Source organism: Pezoporus flaviventris, unplaced genomic scaffold (assembly GCF_033815535.1).
Source record: "Pezoporus flaviventris isolate CSIRO_AGI_PZ_B2104156 unplaced genomic scaffold, CSIRO_AGI_Pfla_v1 ptg000040l, whole genome shotgun sequence".
Lineage (NCBI taxonomy): Eukaryota > Metazoa > Chordata > Aves > Psittaciformes > Psittacidae > Pezoporus > Pezoporus flaviventris.
In genome coordinates, this window is record NW_026892588.1 from 6,544,988 (window position 1) to 6,557,832 (window position 12,845).

At 41.9% G+C, this 12,845-nt stretch overlaps 1 long non-coding RNA gene across 2 annotated transcripts in view; it reads left to right on the forward strand.

Annotated features, from left to right (window-relative positions):
• LOC133275413 (uncharacterized) overlaps positions 1-11,648 on the forward strand; it is a 29,938-nt gene extending 18,290 nt beyond the window's left edge. For both annotated transcript variants that reach the window (XR_009745504.1, XR_009745503.1), the window contains exon 5: positions 11,558-11,648. This is a non-coding gene — a long non-coding RNA (uncharacterized LOC133275413). The remainder of the gene's footprint in view (positions 1-11,557) is intronic.
• Positions 11,649-12,845: the final 1,197 nt, after the last annotated feature.

The following is a 12,845-nucleotide window of genomic DNA, read 5'->3' on the forward strand; positions in this document are numbered from 1 at the left end:
AAGTCAAGGACAGATTTCAGAGAATGATGGCAACTATGATAACTGAATGTCCTTACAGCTCTGCTAGCCACAGTGCCTAAGACAAAAATAAAGGTCTAATTTGTGAGGAGAAAACAAAAATATTTTCCTTGGCTGCTCTGAGCCCTTCATTTGGCAAAGCGTAATTCAACATCTTATTTATCCTTGCCTACCCTCTCACAAACATGTCTGTTCTCTTTTCCCACCAGCCTAGTGCACATGAACTTGTAACATCCCATCACTCAGAGACCTTCCTCTGTATAGTAATGGGCCAGGCAACTTGAATGAGATTCTTTGCACACATTTACTTAACATCAGGTAAAATCCAAGCCTTAAAAAGAAAGCTGTACAACTGTTCCATAGATGGTACACCTGCATTAGATAACTCTAACTCCTTTGAAATCTAAGGAGCCCAAATCTTTAACCTGCAAAGTCTGACATTGCTTGGATCTGGCATTTACATGTTTAATAGCAGAAATCAAATACAGACTTTGGGATTAGCTTTTAAGATGTAGGAGGAATTGGACTGACCTAACTAAACTCTATTAAATTGAGTGACTGTGAAGAATCTTCTATTAAGAAGAAACAGGTTTTCAAGAGTCAGGATATTTCCAAATAAAATCACGGTTTGCATCTACATGAATAGCATGTAAAGAAATTAATGGAAATGTCCAACAACTTGAAAAAGTTTAAAACTTTTGTATTCAGTTGTTTGCTGCACAATATTAACCTTTTGTCTTTCACACATTGTTTGCTTAAAAGTATGGATGTGTAACGAGGGCCTCTGAAAAGAATGTTTATTTATCTTAATCTCCTCTTCCCGTATGTAGAAAAGTAAAGGCATTTTACAAACTCTTTGCTCAAGTCTCTAGGATTGTCTACACCCTGTGGCTAGGGCTGAGCTGAATGCTTAGCATCCATGGGTAGAAGAGGGAACAACTGCTGACCCTCCAATCCAGCTATTCTTATATCTGGAAACATTGTCAGGTGTTACAAGCATCAAGCCATCTGAAAGGCCAAAGTTGAGCAGTACATTACTGGAGTAGATGACACCTTATTCTTATTCTTCAACAACTCTAACAACTTCAAGTCCCTCGCTGTCCCTTCATGAACACAGATGTCATTTTGATGGGGGGATGCCAAAATGACAAGAAGGTGACCTATCAGTGAACTCAGGAGCAGGTGAGGCCTGTCAGCTTCTAATTTGAAACTGGTGTCAGTCCTGAGGAATGGCTGGTATAATCACATTTGTAACTGATATCTTATAAACTCTGCAAACATTCACAGTGCGCCTGTTATGAGTAATATGAAATTAACAATTCATGTTTATGACATGAGACACCAACTGAATCAAGTAGGTTTCAGTAACTGGATCAGCTTTGTCTGTCTTCAGAGCAGAACATCAAACTGCCTCGGTCAAAGCCGAGTGGCTGTGTGCTAATGTTACAGTAGGCATTGTATTTATTTTTGAAGAAAAACTTTTGTAACCAGGTGTAAAGCGGCAACCTAACAATTCACTTCTAGTTTAAATCATTTCTCTTAAAATTTTTCTCACTCGAGCTTAGCCCTTAAAACTGTGATTTTTAAGTCGGAATTTGGGACCTAACAAATCACATAAATACTGTATCTAAAATTTTCTGAATAACTGAAGGGAAGGCTCTGTGTAAATCTTCTCTCTCAGACACATAAATTACCAGCTGCATGAATACTGCCATTAAGACATGCAGACAAGTGCAAGGGGTGGGGACAGGGCAGGATGCCAGAAAGAGGTGGAGTCATACAGAAAACAAGACATTTGCTCACAGTAATTTATCCTTAATCTGCCTTCACTGTATCTAAGCAAGAATGAACACCATGAGCTAGCTTGCCACTAACTCTCACTTCTTTAGGATTAGAGCACTTTTTTGCTGCAAACTAGACTAGGCTTTTCGGTGTTGCTTTACCTGTATCTTTTTTTAAATTAAGAAAAGTCAAAAATGCAATATGTGAAGCTAAGATGCAAATTAAAATCAGGTTCAAGTACAAACTTAGGCTAAGCTGAATTTCTGAAGACAGAAAAACTCTCACCATCTCTTCCACATATATTTCAGCCCAAATTGGCAGAAATCCTGACCGTTCAGTTCCTTTCCTGGTGAAAGTACTGCCAAGCTTGCAACATATATTAGAAAAAAAAGTTTCTTTTCACAGACTTGAAAAGTTAAAGGGCCACAGAATGGATTCACTGCGAGCATTACTGTGGAATTTAGTTAGTGGTGCTAGATAAACTCAGGTCCAAAAAACATTTAATTAGCTAATGGAGCTTGCTGAGCACGTTAATACATTTTAACATATACAATCCATTTATGCTACTAGCCCATTGCTCTGTGGTAGGAAAAATACCACTTATTCCAATCTTCCACAAGAAAGCTATGTCCCAAAGAGTTTCAGTAATGTAACCAAGGCCAGGTATAGCATCGCAGCTGCAAGCCAAGCAGAGACATCCTTTGCACTCCAGCCCAGGACTAACCCACCACATTTAACATTCTGCTTAGCTCAGGTTTCTAGCCATGAACCCCACCTAATCCTAATTAACAGAAGACAGGTACAGTTTCAAACAGTCAGTTTTGGAGAATGTCAGCCCTAACCCCAACAGCAAGACCAGCTTGCAAAACTCACATTACCTTTGGATGCATCAGAAAAACATAGGAGCACTTTGTGTTTCAACTACCCAAATATCAAGGGCTCATCCTGAGCAGCTTTAAAACACCCTAGGAAATAGCCCATCATACCTCTGAAAATCAAATGTCCAGCTCTAATCTTAGCAGTCCTTCTTCACCACCTAAAAACTCATCTGTAAGCATCAGCCTTGAATCCTGAGACAAGGGCTACAAACTGCGGACTACTACTGATGCAGTCACCTCTAGACATGTAATACAACAGCTCACCTTAAATTTCATTGTACAGCACAACGGTTTGGTGTTTAGATAGCGCACATAAAACCTTGATAAAAATGGCACCCATTCTGTGCTTTTGTAGAACCCAGTGAAATATGCTTTAGTTTTCCTCCTACTTACAAGGTTATAATTCAACATATGGTTTAAATAGTGAGCCTACCTCTGTGGAACAAAGGTCAGCACAACAGCAGTAGGTCCTGTTGTTTCAAGTCAACACAGAAGCATGGCTGCTGGGCAATGTGCACTGTCTCACTAAGGTCGCAGTGAGTTAGGCAGGGCATAACTTCAGAATCAAAAGAGCGCCTGGAGCTGGGTTTCTGGAGGCAGGATCCTTATGAAGTTCTAGTCTTGTGTTGCGCTTTCCTGTCAACAGATAAATCAGTTGCATTTTTGATTATCAGCTACAAATGTGCATTACCTTTTGATTTCCTAGTAAATCAAGTTAAGGTGTGCATACACCCTCTACAGTGTTCATTAGCATAGCATTAAGCTCTGGCACAAGCCTACAACAGCGTAACTTAAATTTATTGCTAAAGGCTGGTCTTAGCTTCCCCTGTGATGCGCACTGAGCCACCCACAGAGTCCAGCAGATGGACTACTGCAAGTAGGAGCCCCGGAGACGTCCCTACCCCTGGTGCTCCTTTGTTTTGTTTGGGTTTTGTGTTTTGTTGTTTGGTCGGGTTTTTTTAACCAGAAAGAATTTCTGTAGATAAATTTCTGAAGGTTTTTCACAGTGACCAAAAAAACAAGTGGGGGGGGGGGGATGGGCAGAGGGAGGGAGGAAGAGGGGGGGAATGTGTGGAAAAAAGCTAGAATCCCTTCTCAAAAGCAGAAAGTAGAAGAATGGAATAAAAACTTTTCTTAAGCTATTCAGAGTAGACCGTGATTTTGAGACTATTTCCCATATGCAGAAAGGAGTAATAGCACATCTGTTTTCCTGACATAGCTGATGGTATTTTGAGCACTCTGGTCCTGCACTTCCCCTTGACCTCGCATCACCACTTTCTGTTAATACAATTAATTTTGGGGAGTCCTCAGTTCCCACCAGCCCTAGTTTTGAAGTTAAACAAAATTAGTGGAGGGCAATCATGGAGCATTTACAAGCAGAAGAGATGTAGGAAAGAAAATGAGAGTATAAATAGGTGGCCCAATTTTTTATTCTATTCATCTCCATTACATTGGAGTCAGTACAAACAAGGAAATCTGCATCACACAAAAAAAGAGTTGGGGCATTTGAGTTTGCCTCCCGTGCACAAGTCTTTCCCTGATCACCTTGAATCAAGGGTCTAAGTGTGACAGGTCCCTGTCTCACCAGATGCTGTACCTGCTGGCTGATGGGCACTTTCTCCTTGACTTACTGAATTTTAAATTAACTCTACAATGCAAATTGGCACTAGTGGGATATACTGAGACCAGGGATACTAGTCCTTGCCCTGCTTGATTGCCTCTCAGGCTCACTGACTACTATGCCACAACTCACTGTGCTTTGCTGACTACAGGGCTCCCACATGCAATTGTCCTAATAACTGAAGAATTCCTTTTTTTTCCCCTATATGTATTTTTCTCTATATATTTTCCTCAAAATCAATCCATTTACAAGGTAAGTTTTTGTGACTCAGGGTTTTCTTTATAACAAAAATAAATTTAAAAAAGCATGTTTCAGTCAAAAACCTGTAATCAAGTTGAGCTGAAATGGCACGGTTTTCCCTGCCCTCAGCTGTGTGGCAATGGGTGCGCAGCCCCAGAGAAAGCTTCAACACCGATGCAGTGACCCAGTGAAAATCCTGGAAGCAAGAAGACAGCATTAAAGGCATCCATTAAGTAGTGTTTACATATACTGCTGAGATGAATTACAAAACTCCCCAGAAGCATTTGCAATAAGATGCCTTAAGAAAGCCATCTGGGAATTGTACCTCAGACACAAGATATTATGCCAGTAACAAAATTAGTGGCTGTATCTTACCCCCTGGAGCCCATCTTCTCTTCTTAAATCCCCAGGAACCAGAGCTGCAGAGGTAGAGGAGGATGCCCGTGGTGCACAGCCTTTCCCATTTCCTTTCATTGGAAGTACAAGCCTGCAGAATGACGACATGGATTTATTCAAAGGAGACAGTGTGGAAGCAGACCTGGACGCCTGTGACAGGGCTGGAGGCATCTCACTGTAATTAATGAGTAGTGAAACAAGTAGTTATTTATATTGCACATGTCTAATGAATAGGAATTAGTAATATCTCCGATTCTTGGGCAGCTATTTATGCTGCTTATCTGGTATTTTTAAGGAAACTTCTGTGACTATTTTCTAGTTCAAAGAGGGGTGCGTGGGTAACACAAGAACTGACTCCTGCCTTTGACTAAACAGTAGGAAACTGGTTTCCAAGTTTGGAAGTGTCTGGATGCATTTTTTCCATATTTTTTCTTTGAGTTTTCCTGACTTCAGTCAGGAGGTGAAATGCCAGAAATACCCAGAGACACCCCAGCTAACCAGACAGGTCCCCCACGGGCATTGCAGCCTGACGGGTGTTTTTCCAAGCCACCCCTGAACTCTGAACCTTCAAATCATTTACAGATCTCTTCCACTTGGAAGCAAAACCACATCCCTGCATGACTTTTCAAAGCAGGAGCGTGGTGGAGAGCCGGGATCAGCAGACTCCTGTGCTTAGTCCAGCTGTTTTGCAAACACAGCTGGAGTGGCTGCAGAGGCTGCTGCAGTCTCAGCTGCATTCAGGAGCTGGGAACAGAGGAGTTGTCTTGTAATCGCTGCATCAGACCCTGCTTGTGCTGGATGCTGGCAATGTTTGTGGGAGTAAGCGCAAGCTGGGCACTCTTTAGCTCTGTAATTACCCAAAGTAAGTCTCCACCTCTGCTCAGGCAGGAGCCTGACTGCAGCTCAAGTAGGCAAAGACAACTGGGAGACCCTAAATTTCCAATTACAAGCACTGCAGATCTGGTCTGACAGTATTTTTTTGTAAGAAACTGAAGCATCTGTCCCTGGCGATAAGATAGGGTTTATTATGAAATATAACAGATGCACTGTACATGACTGTTCTTTACAGTGCAATTTACAGGGTGGCTCTGGTGATGCTGTCATTGACAGGGTGCCCTTTACAACAGGACTTGTATCACATCAAAATTTTCGTGATACTAAGTGAGTGGAAAAAAAGATGTTTTCATGGGTGAAAATCCCTGTTAGGTAACTATTATTGAAGTGTGCACAAGATTGCATGTCAAAACAATTTTATTGTTAGCTAGTGGGAATTACACTGACTGACAGCAGCACTTTAACTGAGACACAGTGTAGTTTGCTTGTTATTTTACTTTTCTATAGATCAGCTCTATACATTTCAGGAAACTATAGTCTTGAAGTTATAGAGCTTGTCCTTAGAAATGCATACGCTCTCCCTCTGCCAGTATCTTTAGCAGGCTGATACAAGACAGGTGAGTGATAAGGTATTAAAAGATAATGCTTTTAATTTTGTCTTTCTGTATGACAGAGTATCAAGGCCTTAATAACATAAACGATGTGACTGCAGGAAATGCAGGTAAAATGAAAATGAGCAACAGTTGAGCAACAGTTTTGGATAGTTTTTGTTTACTTGTTTTTTACCTTGGGGCCCAATCCTGTTCCTCGAATTGTGCAGTTAATCAAGATATCCCAGACAGAGGACTTGATTGGGCATTCCGGATGGAAAAAAAAAACAACAGAGTTTTACATCAAATACAGATATTAAAGGGAAAACCAGCTGATGGAAAAGAGGTGACATACAGCAGTGGGCTTTTCCAGTTAAAAAGTCACTCTTAAAGGCCACCTGGCCTCACCTGTACGCATCACAGATGCTGTATTCACAACTGTGCTCCCTCCTCTGTGCAGGAGCAAACACACAGCCCAGGTACGGGTCCCGGAGCCCGGCAGCTCAACCCGACTCGACCCGGCCCCGCTGCTCCCCGCAGGCGGCCGCTAGGTGGCGGCGCGGCGCTGTCATGGCAGCACCCCCCGGGCCCTCCCGCACCAGCAGCGCCCGTGCCGGTGTCGAGGCCGGAGCCAGGAGGAGTTGTAGTCCGCTTCCACCAAACCTCCCCCTTCTCCCCCCTGCTATGAAGTCTCATAGCCTCCGAAACTCGCGCAATGAACAGTAACAGACCCTGCTCCTTGGTTCCCTTGGTCTACCAGCAAAGGGAAACCCTTCCCTCAGAACTTGCTATTTATTATCTTCAGTTGAAAACATTACCTGCTATCACACAATCATCCTGAAAAAAATCAGAAAATCTTTTGACTTGAGCCTTTGCCACCCATGTGTATGGCTACTTACCAAAAGGTCATCTTCTTATCACCACATCCAGAAGCAGGAGCCTGCAAAATCCGCTGCGTCGGCCGTGCTGACATCTCCGTCCGCATTTAGGAATTCCACATTCATTGTATCTCTGTGCTTTATTTTAATCCTGAGAAAGTACTTCAATAATTTTGCAGCTTGCTTCAGCATAAGGAGCGCAACTGTACAATAGCGTATCTGACAGCTAGAGAAACACGTAGGGCAGGATTGCCCTAATGAGATGGATGTGTTTGTCAGCTTGTCAGTGTACACAGTGTTTATCAAGGAAGTGATGTTAACTTTGCTGCCGACATTGCATTCATGTTTCTGACTTCCTGTCCGTTCACACTACTGAACTAAGTAGCTGACTTCAGTGCCTGTCAGAGGCACTGAGGTGGCTAAGCTCAAGTCGTGTTTCTGCAGCAGTCTGCGCTGCTGGGATTCCCAGTTTCAGAACAAAAGCATGCTTTTTACTCTATCTCCCACATCCAGCACATTTTTCATGTTCTCAATTAGAGCTCAGTTGCCATAGAAAGAATAAACTATAACAACAACCTAATGTTGGACCTAAATGGGTCAGAATGACTTAAGAGTAACTTAACAGAGGTCGCAGGCTTCTACCTTTGCCTCTGGCACCACAAAAACACCTCGCCACTGCTCGGCGTCAAGATGCACTGGAAATGATAACAGTTTAGGATCACAGTTAACCATGGATTCACAGTATCACAGCAATTAACAGCGTTACAAAATGCTAGCAGAGAACATATAAAGGAAAGGGAAAAGGAAGGAAGAAGAAACAAGAAATTATTTGAGAGGTTCTAGTCTTCATTTTTTGAGCCTTGACACACTTTAGTGTGCACAAGTGCACGCATGCACGTGTTACCCCACCACATGACTGTAGTACCTGCTACTGGATAACAAAGAAGAAAAGGAAATGTGGAAGGAGATGGTGAAAAGGAAAGTGGGTAGAATAAGGAAGCCTGTTATTTTTTATTTGTCTTTTAAGACTGATGGTCTTACATAAACTCACACAGCTTCCACGTGGAAGACTGATTATTTTGAAAATGAATGCAAAGATTCACTCCTGGGCAGAGATATTTCAAAGCAGTAAAAGAGTTGCCTCTTTAAAATGTCTTTGAACAGTAGAACTCTTAATGATAGCAGCATGAATAAGGCAGTGCTAATGAATTCAGTCCTTGCTAAAATACTGCTGGTAAAATACTGCGGTGTTTTTGAAGTAAAAATTTCAAACTGTTTTGGTTTGTTTGCTTAGAGTTCCATCTCTCTTTTTCACTTTCTTTTAATCCAATGGGATTTTGGTTCTGCCTGTCATTTTTGAAGTAGACTGGAAAAGAGGGGAAAGCCCCATGGGGAATAAATTTAACAACCAAATGCTGTCCCTGAGAAACCAGAGTGGATCCTCTGTGCTGGGGGCACCAGCACAAAACAGGAGCTGTACACAACTCTCAGGCTGTGTTGCCCAGGTCCCATTTGGGTTTCAAAACCCATTGGCAACATTTTAGAGATTTCAAAGTGTGTCCATAAACATCATGAGGAGCTCTGGGTGGTAGAAGCCTTTAGCTGTCTCTTATTTCATTTGGGTGCCTAAGGAAGAGCTAACACCTAGTACAAATCTTGCACCAGTACCCAGCTGTCAAGTTCTGGTTTACCTCCTAAGCTCTGTTCAGGTTTTCCCTTAGAAAAAAAAAAAACAAACACCAAAAGCCCGTACTTTGAGTACTGTTAATACACATAAACTGAATTCAGTTCAAACTGAAACTTCATAAGGATCTGTTCAACATTTTTTTGGCTCTGCCTGAGTTGCTGGGATACCTTATTTTATGTTGAGAGGAAGTTTGGGGTTCTTTTTTGGTTGATTGTGATTTCTTCGGTAAAAAGGTTGTGGCTGGGACCCACTATCCAGGAGTGCAAAGGTCACCATGCTTACTCCCATGGGCAAACCCTAGAGAAGTAGGCCTTTCAGTCAGAAATCTGTTATCTCTGCATCCAGCATATTGTTTCCTTATCAGGAGATACCAGTTTTGGAAGAACTTGATTTCAGAGTATGACCACAGACCACTTGGGTTTGACCTTCAAATGCCTTAGATAGACACAAGCCTTGAAAATGACACTCAGTGCCCTGCAAACTTTTGTGGAGAAAAAACTAGAAGTGGCCATATTCTTGACACTGCTGCTGAGTCAATGAATTGCAGTGCTCTAAATCAGCTGAAGCTTTAGTTAACCATAAATAAGCTTTTTTTAATCTGGGAAAAGAGAATAGTAGTATCAAGGCTGACAGACTATGATTTTATATGTTAAATATATGCATGCCCTTATATGACATGAAAGGAAGGAGTCTAGAGAGGAAAAACAGTTTTGTATTCCAGTGTCTGCCAGCTGGAAAGAGCAAGGAGCCAAGTAAATATACCTAGAGACAAACCTATGGCTACTGCTGTTTTGCTTAGAGTCTCAGCAGTACAGTGGGCCCAGTGCCATGCAGACATCCCAATGTACCCAAAGAGGTTGCCAGGAACCTGGCAGAAGAAACAGCTCTGAGAGGTTTCCTCAGAGCAGCTAGAAAGCTCATCCAGCTCTCAGCAGCAGCATTTTCAACATCAGCAACAATAAATGTCTAGGTATTTGAAGGCTGGATTCAAATTGGAAATTAATATTTACTTGTATCAATTAGGAATAGACAAATGCTCTATGATCATTACCCTAACAAAACCATAACTCTATATGTGGACTTGAAAACCTGTGCTTGAATAGAGCTGTCACAACATCTGTAAGTATATTTAGGTTCCTCTAACTCCCACTGATTTCAGCACAAGCACCGAAATTGAAGTTAAATATATAAATACTTGTCTCTGTTGTATTAGATTACAGACAATTTTGTTTTCTGTTAAGATTATTGCTACTGTGACATGAAACTGTATGTCATGAAGCTGTATGACAAAGTAAATGAACATAAGAAGAAAGTCAAAATGTCCATGAAAAGTATGGTCACATACCTGCTCTATCTGCCTGGCTTTTCTTTCTTTCCTTATTGTGCTTCTTCCAATTACCTGTTTCAGTCCCATCTCGATGAGGAAAACCTCATTTTCTTCAAATAGATGCCAGCTAATTTAATTTTCAGAAAGAAATTGAACATTGTAAGACCTAAATAATTCTTGTAGCTTTTCTGATTTCAGTTCCAGACAGTAGTAAAAGGGAAATATTTAACAGTACTTAATAAACTGTCTTAGTAGTAGGAACATGAATTTGAGATGTGAACTTATGTAAAGCCTACAACTTCATGATCATGAGCATTTACACAGCTAACTAATCTGTGCCTGACTGGCTAATTCAAGTACAGAAACAGGTTACCCAGCTGCTGCGGTCAGTTCACTTAGGGTTTAACTTGTGAACTTGGAATACTTGCCACAACACTTTTGTAATCACTTTAGCAATAACTTATTGGACAGACTGTTCATGAGATAGCCTGAAGCCATAAAAGAATCTTCAATCCTTTCATGAAAAAGAACTTGCTTTCTTTTCTTTTTTGTAAGAGCTAAGTGCTTAATACAAGTTCTTGGCTATGACACCCTGCCTTCTAACCAACAGGCTGAGGCAGTGCCATGAGGCAGCCCCATGTAACCATATACACACAGGTCTGCCACTCACCCACTGACCCCATGCTCTTGCTGCTACTCCATCAATGTGGTACTGTTATCCCAGCCTTATTCACATATTAGGCAAATTCATCTTAGGAATCGTTTCTACACTTGCATTCATACCAAAGCATGTCACACTACAGCACTTCTGCTCAAGTCTTGCATATTCCTATTTGCCCACAACAACTAAATATGATCTCACCGGTATTCAAAAAAGACACACACCCCAAGAAAAAAAAAATTAAATACAGAAAACCAGAAACTAGACTTCTGTTTCACCTTCGTTGGAAAACCTGATCTTATGACCAGGCAAGTATTCCTGATCATATTGCAAGGTTTCAATATAGCATATATGGGTCTTAGAATTCTAGTCACAGGGTCTATCAGTGATTTAGCATTTAAGCAGAAAATGACATCTGTCAGTCATATCTATTATAAGTTTACACATCCATATTTCCCTCAGCTATCTATATGAAGTGGATCAATACTGTACTAACAGCTCCCCATTGTCTCCAATCTCTTTCCTCTCACCCTGCTCCTCTATCAAGCAATAAGTTTAAGTCAGACTCATCACAGTGGCCCAGCAATCTTAATTTATAGGCAGAAAATCTGAATCTTTTCACTGTTGATCTTATTGTTTTTACAGACTATTGATTGTGAGACATCAGGTTTCAGCAGTTCAAAGGGATCAACCTCTGGAAAAGAAAGGCAGAAAGAAGGAATAAACCCATACACAGGTCCAGAGAAGGGCCACAAGGATGATCAGGGGACTGGAGCACCTCCCGTATGAAGACAGGCTGAGAAAGTTGGAGCTGTTCAGCCTGGAGAAGAGAAGGCTGCGTGGAGACCTCATAGCAGCCTTCCAGTATCTGAAGGGGGCCTATAGGGGTGCTGGGGAGGGAGTCTTCATTAGGGACTGTAGTGATAGGACAAGGGGTAACGGGTTAAAACTTAAACAGGGGAAGTTTAAATTGGATATAAGGAGGAAATTCTTTCCTGTTAGGGTGGCGAGGCACTGGAATAGGTTGCCCAGGGAGGTTGTGAATGCTCCATCCCTGGCAGTGTTCAAGACCAGGTTGGACGAGGCCTTGGGTGATATGGTTTAGTGTGAGGCATCCCTGCCCATGTCAGGGGGGTTGGAACTTGATGATCTTGAGGTCCTTTCCAACCCTAACTTTCTATGAGGGAGCAATTGCAACTGAAATAACAAATTATATTAAGCTGATTTTGTGTACTGTAGATAAATAGTAATAAAAAGAGGTCCTCGGACCTCTTCTATGCAGCATTGAAATGTAGCTAGCCAGAGGTCTGCAGCACACCAGTGGCCCACATGGCCTTGCAGAGAAGGGCATGCTGGTGAGGACCACAGCAAGGGCTGGATGAGACAGGTGTTCCCCTAAAGGGGTTCCAAATGGAGCAGAAGTTCCATGGTCCTCCCCATGAGCCTATGCCCACCTTATGCTTCAGTCTAGACAGAGCAAGAGGCACCACCTAAACCAGAGCCAGAGTGGAATGCATAAGGGAGTTAGTAACAAGCCCACCAGCCCTGTTGAGGCTTCGCCAGGAAGGGAGAATAGTGACAGCAGACAGAAGTGCCCAAGTGAGGTCTGGGTGTTCCTGAGCAGCTTGCCACTGCTATTTGACTGCTGAAGGGCAGTGGAGATAGGAAGGGTAATGGGAACAGCTAGAACAAAGAACCTGGTTTTCACTGGCTTGGCTTCCTTTTGGTGTTGGTATACTTACAGCATGAAATCAAACTCCAGATTCTTCTACCTTTCATTCAAATGGAGATGGTATTTCCCTAGAAAGTGGTTTAATTTGCCCTAGAAATGTTTTCATTTTAACATACGAGTCAGACAGTTAAATTTTTTAAGTTACATATAAACATAATTTTTAAGTTACCTTATAGCTTAGACTAGAGTTTGGAACTGTGG